The following is a 20743-nucleotide window of genomic DNA, read 5'->3' on the forward strand; positions in this document are numbered from 1 at the left end:
CTCTACAGTGTTTCTCATTCCCCACAGCTCTGGAAATGATGCTGCTCTACAGTGTTCTCCATTCCCACCAGCTGGGGCCTGGCACACAGTAGCCAGTTCCACCACAGAGCTCGGCGCACAGGGAGCCATCTCCGAAGAGAAAATGCTCATCCCTACCTACCTCTGTGAAGACAGGACTGACTGTGGGGCTAGGTAGTAGTTCTTGATCCCATGTGGCAGTGTGTACCTGCAGCCTGAGGTCTCCCAAGGTGACAACCCAGGCACTGCCCAGCCGACCATTAAGGACTTTCTGTCCCTACTTCCATGGACCTCCAGACCTGTTGGACCTTGTCACTTTGCGTATTGAGGCAGCCAATCAAATCCGGAATCGGGGACCCTCTGCTGACTCCAGAGGTCAGTTGTCTCTCCTGTACTTAGGTCTGTCCTTCATCATCCTCGCCCAGATTCTGTTGACAGATTTATCTTGTCAGCTTTTATTCCTTTTTCCACTTATAAGTGTTACAGTTTTTGTTTTCTTTTTTGACACAAGGGTTTTCTATTAGCCCTGGCTGTCCTGGAACTCGGTCTATAGACCAGGCTGGCCTTGACTCAGAGATCCACTTGTCTCTGCCTTCTGCGAGCTGGGATTAGAGAGTGCCTAGCTGTGTGCATATTTTTATACAAATGTGGGCATTCTTGTACCTTTGGTGTGCATGTGGAAGGCTAGAGGTTAGTGTCAAGAATCAGCGCTGGGAGCTCTGCCAGTCTTACTCCATGAAGCAGAGTCGCTCACCAAAACAGCCAGTCTCACTGACCCTGCTGCTTTGGGCAACCCTTTGTCCACTGCCCTCCAAAGGCTAGAATTACAGTTTGGGCCACTCCACCCCTGCATTTATGTGGGTTTTTGAGGTTCTGAATTCATACACTATGAGTGGCAAGCGCTTAACTGCTGAACCCCCTCAACCCCACTCCACCCACCCCCAGCTTTTTTCTCTTGATCTTTTCCTCTGCCAGGTGGTCACCAAGTTTTTTGTCTTTTTTGGCCTGTGGAACTTATAGTCACCTCTCCCCACCAAATCAAGCCTGTGTACTGCTAGCCACTGACTGACATTTTGTACAGGGTACCACTCTCGGCCCCCTTCAAGAGTTCCATTCCTGTTGCTGGGACCAAGCCTATGGTTTCCTTCATCAGAGGGTTTCCCTTGTTCTTTCACATTTTCATTTCTTGCTGGGTGCCCCTGAAGTGTCCCCATTGCCCTACCTGCTGCTTGAGTTACCTCTTCAGTAACAGAATGAAATGGGCTACCCAGTCATGCTAACACTCACCAAGCCTTCGTCTGAATTCTGTCTCAGAGCAAACAGATTCTGGGAGGTTCTGTGACTTTGGAGAGGGATTTGTGTCCCTTTTTCTTCTGCTTGAGCAGCCTGTTGTCATGTCATGCATCCCAAATGAGAGACAAAGGCCCTTCTGTCGGACGTGGTGCACACACTACATGCTAGCGTTTGCTAGACCTGGAATCCTGGGGTTGGAAGGAATGAGCAGGCCTATGATCAGCAGGAAAAGGTGTTTTCTGTCAAGCCTGATAACGTGAGTTCAATCCCTGGGCCCACATGGTAGGAGAGACCAAGTCATGAAAAGGCTGTTCTCTGACCTTCACATGTGCCAATGCTTGTGCATGCAGATGAGCATACACAACACACACACACACACACACACACCCACACACACCAAAGGCATATTAAAAACAATGAACAGCCAAGCAGTGGTGAATGCACGCCTTTAATCCCAGCACTGGGGAGGCAGAGGCAGGTGGATCTCTGTGAGTTCAAGGCCAAACCTGGTCTACAGAATGAGTTCCAAAGCTACAGAGAAACCCCAGTTCGATAAAAAAAAAACAAAACAAAACAAGCAAAAAAAATGACAAAACAAAAGTCTTCCAGGACTGGAGAAGGAATGGTTCAGTAGTTAAGAGCACCCGGGTTCAATTCCCAGCACCCACATGGTAGGTTCACAACTGTACTCCAGTTCCAGATCTGACATCCTCACACCAATGTGAATTGAATAAAATAATTTTTTTAAAAAGGATTTCCTAAACTGGATCTTGCCGAAAACCACATATAGAGCTGACTTTCTCCAGTGGAGAAAAGTGCTTGGTTCTAGCTTCCTGTTACTGCTATCTATACATATCTGCATACTTCAATCCAGTCCCCTCAGCTGGATATAAGGGGAATAGAGAGCTTCAGGGAAACAGGGATCTGGTGACCGGCCAGAAGGGACCCCCAGAACCCAGGACTTGTATAGCTATCCCTCCAGATTGAGCCGCAATGTGCTCGTTGTAGGAGGAGAGGACATATGGGGCTGCATTCCTCATGATGAGGGTGGGGAGCATTCTTCAGCTTCCCATGCTCCTGTAACCCCCAATAAATTCCCTGGGTCACAAAACTGGACTTGAGTGAAATTGTTTCTTTAGTCAGTCTACTCTTATCAGGGGTGGCTTCTCCCAGAAAAAGGGACGTGTGAGGCTCTGGGGTCTGAAGAGCTCTGAGAAAGGCCAGAGGACAAGTGGAAGGCCCTCAGGACTGGTAGGAAAGACTCGAGATGTGAAAGGACCATGGCAAGGAACACGAATTTGAGGAGCCTGACTTAGGTATGGGAGGCCTTGAAGAAGAGGCAGGACCTGGAGTGGGAATTCTGAGGAGGAACCAGAGTGCTGAGGAACTAGCTGGGGTGGTGAAGGAGGTGGAAGCAGGCGACTAGAGCAAGGGGCATTCTCAACTACTAGTAAATTTGATGTCAGCTTGGGCTATATGAACCCGGCCTCAAGTTGAAAAACTAGGAAACAGATGTACTTCAGTTGGTAACAGCGGTTGCCTGGTATGCATGAAGGCCTGGACTCCATTCCTACCACCACACAATAAGACATGAGGCACACTCCACATCCCAGCACTTACGTAGATGCAGAAAAACCAGAAGGGTCGAAATCAATGCTCCATGTAGCAAATTCAGTCAATTTTCATTACATAACAAAATGTGAGGACACCCTGGGCTATATGAGACTCTGTCTCAAGTTATTTATTTTGAGACAAGGCTTTGCACATAGCTCTGTACTGAAACTCACTATGTAGAGCAGGCTGGCCTCGAACTCACAAGATCTGCTTCCCTAATGCTGAGATTAAAGGCATGTGCCACTATGCCCAGCCACAAGTTTTTGAAAAGTTCTGAGGGAGGGAGGTGTGCAAGTGGGAGAGGTGAGGATGCAGGCCTCTGAGGAAGGAAACTCGGAGATGTGTGGGGCTGCCAAACTGGGGATCAGAGAGAAGGCAGACGCGTTCAAAAACCCAAGGGTTGTGGCCTCTGACGGGGATGGGAGCCATCAAGTGCACCAGACTTAAGCAAATGCAGGTATCGTCGTTACCATGGCAACGCTCAACCGGGTTCTCAGAGGCAGTTGAAAAGGCAAGTTTCTAGTGAGTCGCTGGGAAGGGGGAAACAATGCCTGGCGCTGACGGATGACGGCGCCCGCAGGGAGCGTGTCCGGGGGAGGGATTGCAGAAGAGAATCGCTCTTTCTAGACAACCTTCAACTGGTTCCTCAGCATCCGTTAAGAAAGACTGTTTGAAGCACACGTCACGAGGGAGAGGGCGGGTGCTCCGCCCCGATTGGTGAAAGGCACCTCCAGGGCGGTTTCTGCGGGCTGTACTCAGCGGCGGTTGGCTAGTGGGCGAGAAGGGCGTGGCATCTGAGGCTGCGGCGGTTGGCTGCTGCGCACGCGCGGGGGCTCCTGGCAGGACCGTTCCTCAGCGCTATCTGGCCCATCGCCCATGGCCGCCTCGCTTGCGCCCCGTGCCGCCACAGTCCGCCCCGCGCCGCCCAGCGCCCGCAGCTCCCTTGGGCCGTGACCAGCGACGTCCTGCAGCAGATCATGGCCATCACCGACCAGAGGCCTGGACGAGGCCCAGGCCAGGTACGGGCGTGCAGGCAGGGAGGGAACGGGCGGAGGCGGGTTGAGGATGGGGACAGATGCGGCAGACCTTGGAGTGGATGACAGCAGAGGGCCTCTGGCCAGAGGTGAGTGAAGGATGGTTTCGTGAGGAAAGGGGGCTGCGGCGTTATGGGAGTAAGGGCCCAGCCCTGGAAACAAGAGACATTAGAAGGATAAGTGAGCTAGTCATCTGTTATTGGCCTGTCCGAGGACCGCAATTTTGCAAGGCACATAGTTGAAGAGAAGCTACCGAAGAGATAACTAGGGTGATCTGATGAAGGACCTTTGAGAACTTTCAGAAACAGATACGGGGAGCTGGATGGACCTTAGAGGGCCCCCTTCTTCCTACTCCTCATCCTCCTGTTCTTTTCCAAGACAGGGGTTCTCTGTGTAGCCCTGGCTGTCCTGAAACTATAACAAATTTGTGTTGTGGATCTTGGAAGCAACTACTTTTACCCATGGAGCCATCTTCCAGGCTTAGGTTTCTAGACACTTGGAGTGACTGCACAATTGCTGCTCCAGAAAGACGAAGGAAAAGTTTGACAGAAGCCCCAAAAACTGATTCAATTCTAGGTACCCAAGGATAACTCAGGAGTCATTATTTATTACCTTTTTTTGTTCAGAGACAGGTTTCTCTGGGTAGCCCTGAATAGCCCTTGAACTTACATAGAACCTCCTACTCTTCTGCCTCCCGAGTGCTGGGTTTAAAGGTTCATGCCACCTTGCCTGCCTTAATTACTATATTTTAAGACAGGGTTTCGCTGAGCCCAGAAATGACAGATGAGCTGAGTTCCTGGCATCCTCTCCTGTGTGATGTGCCTACACCCACCCACAGCACAAAGGATTTTATCAGTGTTGCCGGGCGAGCGAGCCCTGACCAGCAGGGAAAGATCACCACCGACACAGGATTCTTCTCTGATCACACTTTAATGAAGCGCTGCTTGGTTGAGGGAGAGCTGGAAGCAGGGGGGCCCCCGAGCCGGGCTGGGTGGCGGCTTATATAGAGGAGGACGGGGCGTGTCTACTGATTAGGTGACGTGGCAGAAAAGGATTGGTGGAAACCTGTTGCTAGGCAGATGTGGCGCGAAAAGTTCGCGCCACATACTTGTTTACTTTAGCCCTCGGCGCCATCTTGTAATGGCGAATGTAAGTGCGGGCCGCCACAGTTCCCCCTTTTAATTTTATGACATTTAAAAGACAGTCAAGGCTGAGGTCAGAGGACCTTACCCTAAATGTAGACATGTCCGTTTTTCTCAGGGATGGGAAAAAATAAGCAGGACTACCCATATGCATAAGGTCATGATCTCCTGAGTGGATCTACTCAGTGCACTCTTAGGGTGCAAAACCTACTCTGTCCAGGACAAACACATCCCCAGATTCAGGGGAACCTCTCGATCCCTCTTTCCGAGTGCAATGGCTCAATGGCCTTCGGTGCAAAAAAGCAGGGATCAGGGTCAGGAGTCCTTTAAGATGCTGATCCAAGCTGGGGGGAGTTACCGGCCTCCAAGGCTGCGAGGGCACGAGCATGGCCAACCCTTTTCCCGTTTCCTTACCCGAATCAGCCTTAGATCAGAAACAACGCCACTATATCACTCCCGAGAGTTAATATTAATCCTAGAACGCAACACCCATGCCCATTCCTTAATATATGAAAAGGTATCTACCAGCCAATCTGTAAATTCCCCCAGCGAAACCATAGTCGCCTGGGTTTGATTCAAAGCCAAAATCTTCAAACTAAAATTTGCTTGCAATTGTTCAATTCCCCTTGTCCAATTGCCATTTAGATATTGAGAAATCGCTCGGGATTCATTAAGGGTAGCAGTATAGGGGGTAACACACAAATGCTTAGTACGATCTACACAACCAAAGGTAACTATATCAAACATTTCTAACATATTTCTTTCCACCAAATCAACTCTCTTATTTAACAATAAAATACCTGACATTAATTGATGGTTAATCTTTTCTTGTATATACATAGCGTCCGAGGTTTTTTGTACCACGGAATTGATAATAGTAACTGTCTGAACTTGATTGGCCATAGCTACTCCTGCAGTAACAGCCGCAGCAGCAGACACTGCAATAGCCGTCACAATAGTTGCTGTAATGCCAAAATCCCTTTTCCGGCGAACCAGGGTGGCTAATGGGAAGTTCTTAGGATTGGCTTTCACAGGCAAAAACACAAAGGTAGGGATGCGCATAACAATCGCACCTGAATGGTAGAAATTCCAACATTGTGACAGAGAGCAATTATCCTTCTTGCAATCAACTGCAGTATTATTTGAACTCCCCTGTAGTATTAAACAAAAGCCAGACAAAGGGAGGGATCCAGGCAAACTCTGGTTTGCCGTAGAGTAGTATTATGTTTTTTCTCTACACTAGTTATATTAATTTCTTTAGAAGTGTGATTCATAATCCCTGTATAATTATTTAACATAATTATTCCAGAGCGAACAAATGTAGCAAATGGAGACAACTCAGTTATAGCTCCTCTGGAATTCATAAGTATCCATGGAGTAAAGGGTGATCCAACCTTTATCATAAGTTTTCTTTAACCTTAAAATGGTTAAGATTCCTAAGAACCCATCCAGAATTATTGTAAAACTTATCATATCGTCCTCTGCAATCCACAAATTCAGGGGGGATAGCTCAAATCATTACCAGAGCATCTAGGGACAGACCAAGAAAAAATATTATTACTAGTATGATTACTATTGCCAACCTGTGAATCACTATTATTAACCTTGCTACCTGTATCCAATTGGGGCGTTGTAAGGTTGCAACTGATCCCATAAGTGGTAACATTAACAGTATCATTGGAACCGGAATAGGAGCCAGATCCAGATTTAGCTCCAGATCTAACCTGAGGCAGGGCTGCGCTAATGGCCTTTCTCAAAAATTTGGAGGTATCTTCTAAAAATGGATCTCTAGCTACAGTAAGATTCATGGCATCTAGCAAGATGCAGTCTGAGATAGAAGTGCTCTGATTTGTGGTAAAACATAAAGTTCCTGCTAGGGGCACTACAGTTTGATTAAATTTTTGTTCCTGAGCATCCACCTTTTTGCAAACTAAGTTCAATTGGCAACTATCAACAAAAAATTGTGGCAATATTGTGGACTCATTGTGAACAGGAATTGGAATGGGCCATGTACGGGACCACAGCCCAGAAATAAGATTCTTCAGATTCAACTGGAACGGTAGGTTCACCAACAGGATCAGGAGCAGCAACATCTCCTTGCTCTTCGTCAGGCTGTTCCAGTGTTGTCAACGATTCTTGTCAGTCTGGTAGGGATCCACACCGGATCTGGCCGATTCTGAGGAAAGACACAAACAGCTCCCCTGGACCTCTGTATCACAGGGTCCGCGGTCCATACCATTGTTATCAATTACATCCTTCCATTTTACTAATTCTGTATTTCTGTGTCTGTGGTCCCATATGTCTTTCCGCGGGCTGAACAGCCATTGGAATCCAAGGTCAAAAAATTAAATGTAAAGAGAGCGAGAGATATTCTATCTCGCGGGGATGCCGCCCTTCGGCTATTCCCCCTTTTGTTTTTGAAGCAATTCCTTAATGGTGGCTGTTAGCCCTTTCCACGATGCCTTGTCCTTGTGGATTATAGGGCAAACCAGTAGTATGATTAATTTCAAAATTAGAAGCAGAACTGTTGAAAACTTTTAGAGGCATATGCCGGGCCATTATCCGTTTTTAAAGAATAAGGCTTGCCCCAAGCAGCCCAGGCTTCTAGGCAAGGGGTCCTTACGTTAAGGACCTTTTCACCACATAACGGGGTGGCATGTATAAACACCTGAACAAGTGTCCACAGAAACATGCAAATATTTTTGTTTACCAAATTCTGAACATGAGTAACATCCATCTGCCAAAGGGGTGGTGGCTTTACCCACGTGGATTACCCCAATATGAGGCGGATGATGAAAAACCACACAGGAGGAACATTGTTTAACTATCTCACGCGCTTGGTCGCGAGTAATTTAAACTTAAGGCGAAGGGTATTGCAGGCACATGAAACTTTCTATGAAATTGTTCAGCCGATTGCATAGGATCCAGGGGCGACTAAGCCATTTCCCTGGTAGCCTTATCAACCATATCATTAGCTTCAGTCATAGGTCCAGGAAGACCGGAATGAGCTCTAATATGACCGATAAAAATGGTTTAGCAACGTTGAAACTATACAACTCTGAATTTGTAATAACAAAGATGCAACCATGCTACTAGGTTTAACATATGCAGCCACTTCCAGATGTTTTACAGCATTAACTACATAACATGAATCAGAATACAAATTAAAAGGCTGATGGGGAAAAGCCTTAAAGACCTCCAACACCACTTGACACTCCACGACTTGGGGTGCTCCAGAGCGAAATTTCAGAGTAACAGGCGGGGAGCCATATACCATATAGGCTCCAATTCCAGTTTTGGACCCATCAGTAAAAAATAGTCAAGCCATTATTCAAAGGAGAAGCACTGGTAATCTTTGGAAAATATACAACATTCTGTGCCATAAAGGACAGCAATTTATCAGAACGGATAATGATTATCAATAACGCCTGAATATGAGGAAATCAATACGGCCCAATCATCAGTAAGTCCCTGTCAAAACCTCAATTTGATCTTTGGTATAGGGCAATATTAACTTCTCTGGCATTTTTCCAAAGGAGGTCAAGCTGAACCTCACTCCCAATAATGCCTGTTGTGCCACTAAATCAGGATAATAGCTTAACGTGCGCGAACCAAGTGTATGACCATGTATCCACCAAAGTCGGGGCCTGTCTGCCACAATACTCCAGTAGGGATGACCAACAGTGCGCAGAATGCAAAGCAATAATGGGTTGTTCTGGATCAAACCGAAGAACCTGCGCTTGTTCTATGGCCTTTCCACTATCTTTAATGCTTCTTTTCCTTTTGGTGTAAGCTCTCTAGGTGACGTTACATCAGGATTTGCCTTCTAATATTGAGACAACGGCTGCAAAGCTTTCACGGGTAATGGGGAGATATCCTCTCAGCCAATTTATATCTCCGAGCAACTTTGAAAATCATTTAAAGTGCGTAAAATGTGATGTACGAAATGCAAATTTTTGTGGAAAAAATCTGTTTTGGGGTAACACGGGCTCCTAAAAACTCTATAAATACTTGTCTTTTGAATCTTAGCGGCGGCAATAATCAGCCCCTTTGTTTTAGGGATGCCTCCAGGGCAACTAATGCCCGTTCTAGCATATGCTCTTGTTTTGCTGCCAATAGGAATATCATCCATGTAATGGATCAGCCTAACTTTGGGAAACTACGTCTCACTGGTTGTAACGCCTGATCCACGTATAGCTGGCACATGGGGGGACTGTTGGCCATACCCTGTGGTAAGACCTTCCATTGATAGCGTTCATCAGGCTGTTCGTGATTATAGAGGGAACAGTAAAATGCAAAACGATGTTGTATCTAAAACATGCAAGGGTATAGAAAAGAAGCAATCCTTAACATCTATGGCAAAAACAGGCCAATCTCTTGGTAAAGCACTTAAAAGAGGCGAACCCTCTTTGGACGATCCCATGAGTTGCATCTGTGCATTAACTGCTCTAAGGTCATGCAGCAGCCTCCATTTTCCTGACTTCTTTTTTAATGATGAAAATAGGGGAATTCCAAGGAGACACCAGAAGGTTCAATATGACCAAGCTGAAGTTGTTCTTTAACTAATATGTGTGCGGCCTGGAGCTTTTCCATAGACAGGGGCCACTGAGGCACCCAAACGGGTGTATCTGTGCCCCAGGGGATGCGTAACGCATCATCAGTGGCCCCTAGGAAAAAACCCAAGCCCTTCCGATCAGATTTGGGAGTGGGCAACACGGGATCACTTCGTCCTTGAAGGCGAGCCCCCAGCCCTTTTCCTGGTACAAAGCCTTGTGCCTTCATGACATCTTTACTCACTTGAGAATAATCATTGGTAATTATCAATTTTAATTGTTGTTGTACATCCCTTCCCCATAAATTTAAAGGAAGGTCTATGACAAAAGGCTGAAAAATGCCTTGACTGTGTTCCATCCTCCAATGCAATTGCTTAGCACTCATATCTGGAGTATTTTTGTATCCTAGACCCTGTAAGGTTTGTGCAGCCGTCTGTAACGGCCACCTCTTCGGCCAATCCTGTTTACGCATCACACTTCTGTCCGCTCCGGTATCCAATAGGCCCGTAAAGAGCTTCCTTCTATTTCTAGGGTACACATGGGGCGATCATCAAGTCCTATAGACAAGCATGCTAGCTCAACCCCAGAGGAGCCGAACCCTCGCCTCGCCCCTCTCTTTCTCACAAGCGGGAAATTTTTCATGGTCTGATCGAAGAATTAACAATTGTGCGATAACGATCTCCGGGTGCAATCGAAATGATGCCAAATGGAGAATGACACATTACCTTAATAATGCCTTTGTAGTCAGGGTCGATCACTCCAGGTAGCACTAATAACCCTCTAAGAGTACTGGAGGATCTTCCTAAGACTAGTCCCACTGTTCCTTCCTCTAGAGGTCCTGACATATCTGTGTCTATAGCTTGAACACCCATACTCTGAGTCAGTACCAATCCGGTGGTGGCACGGAGGTCCAACCCTGCGGAGCCTGTGGTGGGCCCTTCTGATGACTGGGGTGGTCTCATGTTTGGCTCCTGAATTGCCCCATAAATTCTCGGGCCCTGGGGTAGTGGGCCCTTCTGCCCGTTTTTTGACATGGCTGATGTTGCATTAGGTATGGGCTGTCCATTGATATCCTTTACGGATCGACACTCATTCGCCCAGTGTTTCCCTTTTTGCACCGCGGGCATGTGCCCGGCTGTCTCTGACCTTGGCTCTTTTTATGTGTGCCTTGGGGGCAATTTTTTCGTATATGCCCCGGCTTCCCGCAATTAAAGCAGGTACCTGATCTTCCCTGCCCCCTGGAGACTGCTAGCATAGCAGCCGCTAGACCAGCATTAGTTAGAGGGCCGCCTATCTCTCGGCAGGCCTTAAGCCAAGCATCCAGTCCTTTATTTTTCCACGGCATGATGGCTCTCTTACATTCTTTAGTAGCCTGTTCAAACACTAACTGCTGAACCAGAGGCATAGCTTTCTTCTTCCGCCTCACCGAAAAACTTTTCCTGCAGCTTCCATCATGCGAGCCACAAACTCCGAAAAAGGTTCAGTAGGGCCTTGAATAATTTTAGTAAGGTTGCCCGTCACTTCACCTCTTTTTGGTATCATTTTCCATGCTCTTGTGTAAATTTCATTAATTTGTTGATAAACCTCCACTGGATAGGCTGTTTGATTAGCCGTCCATTGCCCTTGCCCTAATAACATGTCCTGCATTCCAGGGAGCTCGATTTGGCGTTTGCGCATTTACTCGAGCCTGAGTGTGAGCAGCTTCTACCACTATAGATCTATAATCTAGATATTGACCTGTAGAAAGGCATGCTCTAGCAATTTCCCACCAATCTGTTGGTGTCATAGCTCTGGTGGTCAACCGAGTCAGTAATGTGCGAGTATACTGCGCATTAGCTCCATAAGTCTTTGCCGCTTCCACTAAATCTTTCAACTCTTTATAAGGGACTGGCTCATGATATCTTTGTTGATTTTGATCCTCAAAAACAGGAAATACCACCACTGAAGGTGGATAATGCACAGCTAACTGCGCAAGAGTGCCCCTGTCAATGAAATGGCAGCTACTCCTGGGCTGCACGTAAGGAGGGGGAAACTCTCTAGTGGGCACTTTTAGAGCTGGCCCATATCTCTCCTCCTCATAATGTGCATCTTCCTCCTCTACCTCTACCAGCTCCTCTTCAGCCAGCCGCAAGGCTGCGAATTCATCCAGCACCGGATACAGGGGAGGTGCTGAAGGTTTATTTATCTTAGGATCCTCTTTTCTTTTATATCTTTCTTTTCTCCTTTTTGTTCCTTATTACCGTGCACTTTTCTTCAGTATCCTCCTCTGTCTTTGAACCTGCTTCTGAAAGGCTGTCCTGGTGTCTTGCCAACATTTTCCTTCCTTCTCTTAACTCCTCTACATTTTTTCCGTCTTTCAAACAGGAGTGTACTAATCTCCAAAAAGGATAAGTTCCCTTCTTTAATTGCCCCTGTTCCTTTGCTGCCTCCAAATCTTTGCCTAGCTTTCTCCAGCAATGCAGATTTAGATCCCCAGACACCGCGAACCACGGCGCCATGCGATCAATATCCCCGACAATCACCTTTATGGTGGATTTCGAGATTTTCAATCCTCTCTCCTGTAGTAACCGCTGTATGGGATCTACAAAATCGCATGCACTGAAGACAGAACTGATCGTGTACCCATCTTTGCTTACTTTTCTACAAAAGGCTTACAAAAGGGCAGAAAAAATCGCCTTATCTGCCACGGACTTACTTTCACTTTAGATGTTGCAGCAGAGACACTCCTCTCCTGGTCTATGACAACGGATAAAAATACAAAAGGCATAAACCACTACAAGCAAAAAACAACCACTGCTAGTGCAAACCACAAAGGACTAATTCCTCCAAGAAGCATACCTGAGGATACTTACCGGCGCCGACCGCTTCGTGTGTAGAGTTCTGAATCCTTTTCGGCCCCCCTGTGTGTGTCCGCCGAAGTTCCCGGGTTTCGGCACCAGCTGCGGCGAGCGAGCCCTGACCAGCAGGGAAAGATCACCACCGACACAGGATTCTTCTCTGATCACACTTTAATGAAGCGCTGCTTGGTTGAGGGAGAGCTGGAAGCAGGGGGCCCCGAGCCGGGCTGGGTGGCGGCTTATATAGAGGAGGACGGGGCGTGTCTACTGATTAGGTGACCTGGCAGAAAAGGATTGGTAGAAACCTGTTGCTAGGCAGATGTGGCGCGTTCGCGCCACATACTTGTTTACTTTAGCCCTCGGCGCCATCTTGTAATGGCGAAATGTAAGTGTGGCGGCCACACAGTGTGACATCCACAACACCCACAGCACCAGGGTAGCATCAGTGTGACGTCCCCTATACCCACAGCACTAGGATTACAGACTCCATTGTGCTGAGCTTTATTATATAGATGCTAGGGAATCTGAGTTGACTTTTTTGTATTGTGTCCTTTTTGAGACAGGGTTTCTCCGTAGTTTTGGAGCCTGTCCTGGAGCTAGCTCATGTAGACCAGGCTCTCCTCGAACTCACAGAGATCCACCTGCCTCTGCTTTCTGAGTGCTGGGATTAAAGGTATGTGCCACCACCGCCCGGCCCCTGATTAGACTTCTAATGCTTGCAAGGCACCTTACTAACTGAGTCATCCCTGCAGTCTCTGAAGAAGCCCCTCCTTTATTGGAGAGTTGGGAAGTTGGTCTTAACTGTGTAGATCAAGCTACCCTCAAACTCAGAGATATACCTGTCTCTGCTTTCTCAGTGCTGGCGTTAAAGGCTTGCATCTGACTTCAGAATCCATTTTATTATTTTTTTAATTTAAAAATTTAAAGATTGTTTTATTTTAAACATATAAGTATCTTGACTACATGTCTTTATATGTACCACATACATGCCTGGTGCCCGACGAGGTCAGATTCTTACAGATGGTTGGTTGCTAGAAACCAAACCCAGGTCTTCAGCAAGAATAACCAATGCTCATAACCACTAACCATCTTGCCAGCCCCAGGACCCATTTTTAAAATGAACTTGATAAATACTTACTGAACACTTACAATGTGAGGGCACTGTCCCAGGGACTGGAGTAGTCCTTTATGAGCTTGGGGTTTGGGACAAAGGAAGAAAGTGGAAAAATATACACATATATAAATTGTGGCTAAGCTATAAGGAAAAGACTGGCATGCTAAGTGGAGAAGGGGCACTGTTCTGTAGTGTGGAGCTGCGGGCCAGCTGCTTTCCGCCACCCAGCTCCTGGCCGTCTGGCTCCTGCACGGCTAGCTTAAAGCCCAAAATAACAACACACAAATTATATTCTTTTAAACACTGCTTGGCCCATTAGTTCCAGCCTCTTATTAGCTAATTCTCACATCTCTTGCTTTAACCCATATCTAATAATCTATGTAACACCATGAGTGGTGTCTTACCCGGAAAGATTCAGCATGTCTGACCTGGTGACTGGCTTCACCGCAACTGGTTGTAGAGGCAGGGCAATTGTCTGAGCCATCTACCTCACTTCCTTTTTCCTGTTCTGTCTACTCCACCTATCTAAATCTTGCCCTATCAAAAAGCCAAGGCAGTTTATTAGCCAATGAGAATCCTCCATCAGCACTGGCTCCAGATACTCCAGGAGCCAAGAAAAAGACATTCCCAACCAAAAAGGGAGAAACCTTGGAGAGTCAAGTTTGGAGAAAACCTGAAGCCTGCTTACATAGTTCCACAGTCTGCCGCTCTCAGAGCGGAATTAAGATTTCATTCCGGTTTTCTTTTCCTTTTTCTTTTGTTATAAAGTTTGTTTTTTGAGACAGAATTTCTCTTTGTAACCCTGGCTGTCCTGACATAACTGGCCTTGAATTCAGAGATTCACCTGCCTCTGCCTCCCTAGGAATGAGATTAAAGGCGTGTGCCACCACTGCCCAGCTAAAGATTTATTTTTAATTCGTGTGTAGGAGTATTTTGCCTGCATGAATATATGCTTGGTGCCCATATAAATTAGAAGAGGGCATTGGGCCCCCTGAAAGTGCAGTCACAGATGGTTGTGAGGTGCCATGTGGGCGCTCTGCACGAGCAGCAGCCTGTGTCCTTCAACACAGTCATCTCTCCAGCCACCACTCCACTCTCAGTAGGAGAAAAAAATCAAAGCACAATTTTTGTTTGGGTTTTTTCTGTGGAAACTGTTGCAGAACTCACTCTGTAGACCAGGCTGGTCTCAAACTCACAGAAATCCTCTGCCTCTGCCTTCTAAGTGCTGGGATTAAAGATGTGCACCACCACACCCAGCATTCAAAGAAGTTTTAAAGACCACCTGTTCACGTCCCACACCAGTGTCAGCCGACCAGGACTGTGGGAATCGGCTTTACAAGGCAGTCTACCAGATCAGCACCTACTGGTATGGTCACACAATAGGAAAAGCTGGGTTTCTTCTGGAGCATGAGTGTGTATTAAAAGGGTTTGTTTTGAGGTGAGGACAGTTCCTTAGGGTCTGACAGTTGTGCTCTATCTCTGCAGTGAGACCAGTTTGCTAAGGAGAAGAACAAGAGCTCCCTTAGGGCCGGGAGTGCAGCACAGATGCTAGAGCACACACCTCCAGTACACATGCAGGGAGCCCTGGCTTTGCACAGCGCTCCTTGGTTACATATTGAGGCCAGTCTGAAATACCTGAGACCTTGCCTACAAGCCAAACAACCACCCACCCCACTTCTGTCGAACTCAGGGTTTTGTACTCCTGCTAGGCAAATTCAAACTTTTCCCTAGCTCTGTGTGGAATGCTGACTCTTTAGTTTTATAGCCTCTCTCTGGAAAGTTAGGAATACTGGCCTGCCTCCAGCTCTTTCCATTCCACTTTAAAAATGTATGTTTTATTAGGGGGTGTGGTGTGTGTGTACACCCACACTGCACTGTTCTTACAGCGCCTCTGTCTTCAAAGGATCCTATGTGTTCTTCTGTCCTCTGTGCACCTGCATACTTGAACACCTACTCCACACAGAAATAAAACAAATCTAGAATACAGAGGAAGAAGTGTGGAGGTCATATGCAAATGCTACAGTGTCTTGCCTGAGGGAGTTGAGCACCTGCCTGTAGGATGCCAAGCCTTGACTACAGCTTGTCAGCCCAGGAGTGTGCAACCAACTGCATCCCTGCCGGTCTGCTGACTGGACTAGACTTTGCAAATCTTTCTGAACCAACTAGTCTCTCAGTGTGTCTCTGTCTCTACCATAGCTCCAAGGTCAGTTTAGCTGAACTGTCCATCAAGAACTTTTCATCCCCCATATAAGGCCTCTCATCTTTATTATGCTACCAACTGTGTTTAAAGAAAGGAAAATGGGGATTGGTGAGATGGCTCAATAGGTAAAGGCACTTGCTTCTAAGCCTCATGACCTGAGTTGAATCCCTGGCATCCATTTCCCCAGGTTAACTTCTAGCTTCCATACATGCACATACAAGTGCACTAAATAAAAGCTGTTTAAAATTTAATGATATCAGCACCAAAAAAGTCAAGGAAGCTAATGATTTACTAGAAGGTGAAGCTAAAAAAATGAAGTGGAGGCTGGAGAGATGGCTTAGGGGTTAAGAACACATGCTGCTCTTGTAAAGGACCTGGGTTCAGTTCCCAGCACCCACATGGTGACTCAACCATTCAAAACTAAGCTCCAAGGAATCCAGCCCCTTCCAACCTCCATGGACACTAGGCATGCATACATGCATAGACACTAGGGAAACACCTATACACATAAAAATAAAGCTAAAAACATTTTTAAATGACATAAGTGTGTAATGAATTTTAAGTTCCCACTGGTCTATGTGTATGAGTACAATTTATGTAACAAACACCTTAGAGCTACCCTTGTGAAAGGACGGAAGGAAGGAGGGAGGTTGTAGGTGTTAGCTGACAATGACCCATTCATAACTCTTGCTGAGTGGGCTCAACTGGCCGGCTTGGCTGGTGGCTCCTCCCAACACGTGTGCCAGTGGAAGAGGATGGCCTCTCCCATAGACGACTGTCCTCCTGTCGCCAGCATACAAGTTGCTGCATCCCTGCTACAACCTTCAGACAAGCACCAAGGATATTTGTAGAACATAGGCCAGCCAGGCTTTCCCAGCCCAGACACAGCAGAGTGAGGGACGTGACAGGGGAAGATAGGAAAGTGACTTTTCTTATCTAAAGCAGATCCTTTCTTTCCAGGGCGAGGTGGGGTCTGGTTTTCTGTCTGGCTTTACATACTTTCATTTACTTTGTGTATGTGTGTGAGCACACACTTTCTTATGGAGGTAAAAGACACCTCGTATGAGTCGCTTCTCTCTTCCTTGTGAGTACCAGGAGTCAACTGGGACCCTCAGGCTTTGTCACAGGCTTCTTGACTGAAGAGATCATTCCACCAGCCCAGGGCTAGTTTTTGAGATGGGGTCTTATGTAGCCCAGGCTGGCCTCAAATTCATTCCTGATCCTCCTGCCTTCACCGCCCAAGTGCTGGGAAAACAGGCGTACACAGTTCAGGATTGCTTCTATTTCTGTGAAAGACTTAACACTGGAATTATGACGGGGAGCGCACTGAATCTGCAGATTGCTTCTAGCTGTTTTCACAATACTCCAGTGCTCCAAGCACATAGGACGTTTTCTGTCTTCTAGTTTCCTCAGTGTACCATTGGTTGTTGTACTGACTGCTCCCCAGGCGTCGGTGAGCGGTTTCTGAAGGTTATCAGTTTATCATTGAGGACTCTGGAGTTCTCTTCTCCAGATCCTTAGTCGTTGTTTGAGTCATAATTCCTCTGAGCATCTGCTGAAAGTCTTGAGCCCTTCCCCTGGACAGTGTGTGCTGGCTACATTTTCTTGGGATTCCTCAGGAGACAGAAGCCTTGAATTTTTAAGGTAATCTCAGTTGCCCAGAGCCAGGGAGCCTCCACTCAATAAAAGTTGGCAGACTCAGTGATTAGATGCCTAAGAAGTCTGCAAGAGACTCAATCTGGGAATTGCTTAGGGGTGACTGGGGCAACCTAGTGACGGTTAGAAAGAGAATGGTTGACAGATGTCTGGAGATGCAGGCCTCTGTACCTCACACTGCAGCAAAGGCAACTTATCCGTTGTCCGTCTGAACTGTTTGACCGAGCTCCTTGGTTCACGTGGCCTGACAGCACTGAAGGCAGCTGCAAATTCCAGACCAGTGAGGGCTGCTTCCTGTTTCCTGCTTCCTGCCTGCACTGGGGCACAGGGCTCTCTGGTGTCTTGCCTGCCCACACTCCCCTTCTCATAGAGACCCTTTTTAAAATTTTATTGTACATAGCATATAATGTATTAGATATTAGTGACATTCCTGAGCAAAGTGTGTCTTTGTGGTTTCGTTCCCCCTTTTTGCTTCCTCAGCCCTGAGTCTTCACTCTCCTAGAGGTCCTTACAGCACCCACCCCATCCTTCCTCACCGCCTAGTTAGTAGCTACCATCTTTGGTCTCCTTTGTAGAATTTTAGACCTACTCACCCTACTTTCATGTATGCTTGTATGTATTACAGGCTAGGGTCCCTATGTGATGGAAAGCCCACTGCTTTTGCCTTTCTCTTTTAAACTAATTAACATTTTGAGGCTGCTGCTAGAGTCTGTTCCCTCCTCCTACCGTGGACTCTGGGCCTTAAACTCAGGTCTTGGTTGGCATCATGTGCTTTACCACTGAGCCATCCTACAGCCCCAGCTTTTTTCCTGATTTTTTGTCACCCACTTAATATTATCCTTTCGAGAGCTAGCCATTTTCCTGCAAAATTCACAATTTCATTTTTCTTTATAGCTGAATATTATTCCACTGTGTATACATGCCCACCTTTGTGTGTGTTTGTTTTGTTTTGTTGGTTTTTTTGTTGTTGTTGTTGGGTTTTTTTTGTTTAGTTTTTCGTGATAAGATTTTTCTGTGTAGCTTTGAAGCTGTCCTAGAACTAGCTCTGCAGACCAGCTGGCCTTGAACTCACAGAGATCCCCCTGTCTCTGCCTCCTAATTGCTGGGATAAAAGGTGTGTGCCACTACTGCATGGTTTGTTTTTAATTTTTTGAGTAACCTCTATGGATTTCTTTTTTTTTTAATATTTATTTATTTATTATGTATACAATATTCTGTCTGTGTATATGCCTGCAGGCCAGAAGAGGGCACCAGACCCCATTACAGATGGTTGTGAGCCACCATGTGGTTGCTGGGAATTGAACTCAGGACCTTTGGAAGAGCAGGCAGTGCTCTTAACCACTGAGCCATCTCTCCAGCCCCTATGGATTTCTTTAATTGCTAATTTACTCTTCCTTTACAGCTGAGTTTTTTTAAGCTTTTGTGTGTGTGCTTGCACACATGTGCGCCTCAGAACATGTACAGTGGTCAGAGGACAACTTGCATGCTGGTTCTCTTCTTGCACCATGTGGGTGCCAAGGATGGAACTCGGGTCACCAGGCTTGGCTGCAGCACCTAGTCAGCTGAAACATCTCCCACACCCTGAGATCTCCTCTTTAAGGGTTTAGGGCCTTTTTATGAGGCTTCCCACCCATGACCTTATCATCCCTTAATTAGCCCTCACCTCCAGACATGGTACCACCGGCATTAGGTTTCTGCATATGATTGAGAGGAGCTAGGGTATAGCTCAGTGACAGAGACCTGCCTCGCACAGCGAGGCCCCCTGTTCCCTTCCTAGCACCACAGGGAACATGCCATTTAGTCTGCTCCACAGCTGAGTAGCATAGGATCTTCTTCCAGCTTCTCTGTGAGGGCAGGTGCACTGTGTTGTAATTGTCAGGTCTGGCCTTGAATGCATACAGGTACGCCAGAGAACTGTCCTGATTAATTTGCCCCATGTGTCTTTTATTATTTATTTCTTACTTTTGTATGTCTTTTAGATATTATTTATAATTTTTTAGTTTTTGAGGCATGGTGTTACTGTATGGTTCAGATTAACTTCAAACTTGAGATCTTCTTGCCTCAGCCTCCCCAGAGCTAGGATCATATGACTGTGTTCCTTTGTCTAGCACTGGGACTCCTTTCTGTGGCAGGAGACTCTCTGAGACAGGGTCTTATTCTGTAGCCCAGGCTGGCCTTGAACTCGAGGCACTCTTTCTGCCTCTGCCTTCTGATTTTGGATTACAGGCATGCGCCATCATTCCTGACTAGCTTTCCTGGTGAACTTTGTTAAGTTAAGGATGCTTTCTGATACCCTAAGAGTTTTGTCTGTTGTTTCATGAAGAGGCTGAAACCCAAATCAGCTAATGTAATCCTGTGATGCTTTTAGTCTACAAATATGATGGACAACATTAATGATTTTTAAAGGATTCATTTGTTTTTACTTTTTTACTTATGTGCCTGTCTGTGTCTGCCATGTGTTGTGGGGAGCAAGGAGCGGGGGGTTGCCCTCAGAAGTTTGCAGGAGTATTGAACTCTCTAGAGCTGGAGTTACTGGTGTCTGTGACTGAGAACTGGACCCTTTAGAGCTGGAGTTACTGGTGTTTGTGGGCTGGCAGCTGACTCAGGTCCTCGCAAGAGCAGCCAGTGTTCTTAAAACCATAAAGTCATCTCTCTAGGCCTATGACATTGGTGGGTTTTTGTTTGTTTTTAATGTAGATCCTAGGATAACTCAATTTTTTTGGTACTCATGGGATAGATGAGTTGTTTAAAATTGTTGTTACTTGTTTATTTTTCGTGTGTGGGTTGGTGGTGATCAAAAGGCAGCTCATAGTAGCGCTCTCCTTTCACCTGAGGGTCCCAGGGACTGGAGTAAGGGGCCAGGCTTGGCAGCAAGGTTCTACAGGAGCTGTCTCGCTGGCCCCAGGTTAACTCTTCATTACTAAAGGGAGATGGGGTGGAGTGCCCTTCAAACGAGGCAGCAAGACCCACATTGTCACTGTCACAGTGCATCTTTAGTTTTAGTGCCTTTGAGATGATGTGTATAGGGAAATAACCATCATGTGATGTGTATGCTGATGCATGCCTGTAAACTCAGCCCTTCAAAGAATGTGAGGCTCAGCGTACCACTTGGAATTTTCTAGAGTCAGTCAACATTAGTGTGAGAGGATCTCATTAATCAAAACCTGAGGAGCAAAATTTCAGGTGTGCAGTTTTCTTTACCCCTACTTTTCTTTTTGGTGAGTTCTGGGATTGAACACGTGTCTTTGTTGCAAGGCAAGCACTGCACCAACTGAGCTGTCG

The 20743-nt window shown here is 46.6% G+C and overlaps 1 protein-coding gene across 2 annotated transcripts in view; it reads left to right on the top strand.

The window, feature by feature from the left end:
- Positions 1-3794: 3794 nt before the first annotated feature.
- Pbx4 (PBX homeobox 4) overlaps positions 3795-20743 on the top strand; it is a 50980-nt gene continuing 34031 nt past the window's right edge. The window contains exon 1 of one of the 2 annotated variants that reach the window (XM_038327149.1): positions 3795-3944. The gene's annotated coding sequence lies outside the window, so the exon portion shown is untranslated. The remainder of the gene's footprint in view (positions 3945-20743) is intronic. The other variant, XM_042054974.1, reaches the window with a different exon arrangement.

This window comes from Arvicola amphibius, chromosome 4 (assembly GCF_903992535.2).
Source record: "Arvicola amphibius chromosome 4, mArvAmp1.2, whole genome shotgun sequence".
NCBI lineage: Eukaryota > Metazoa > Chordata > Mammalia > Rodentia > Cricetidae > Arvicola > Arvicola amphibius.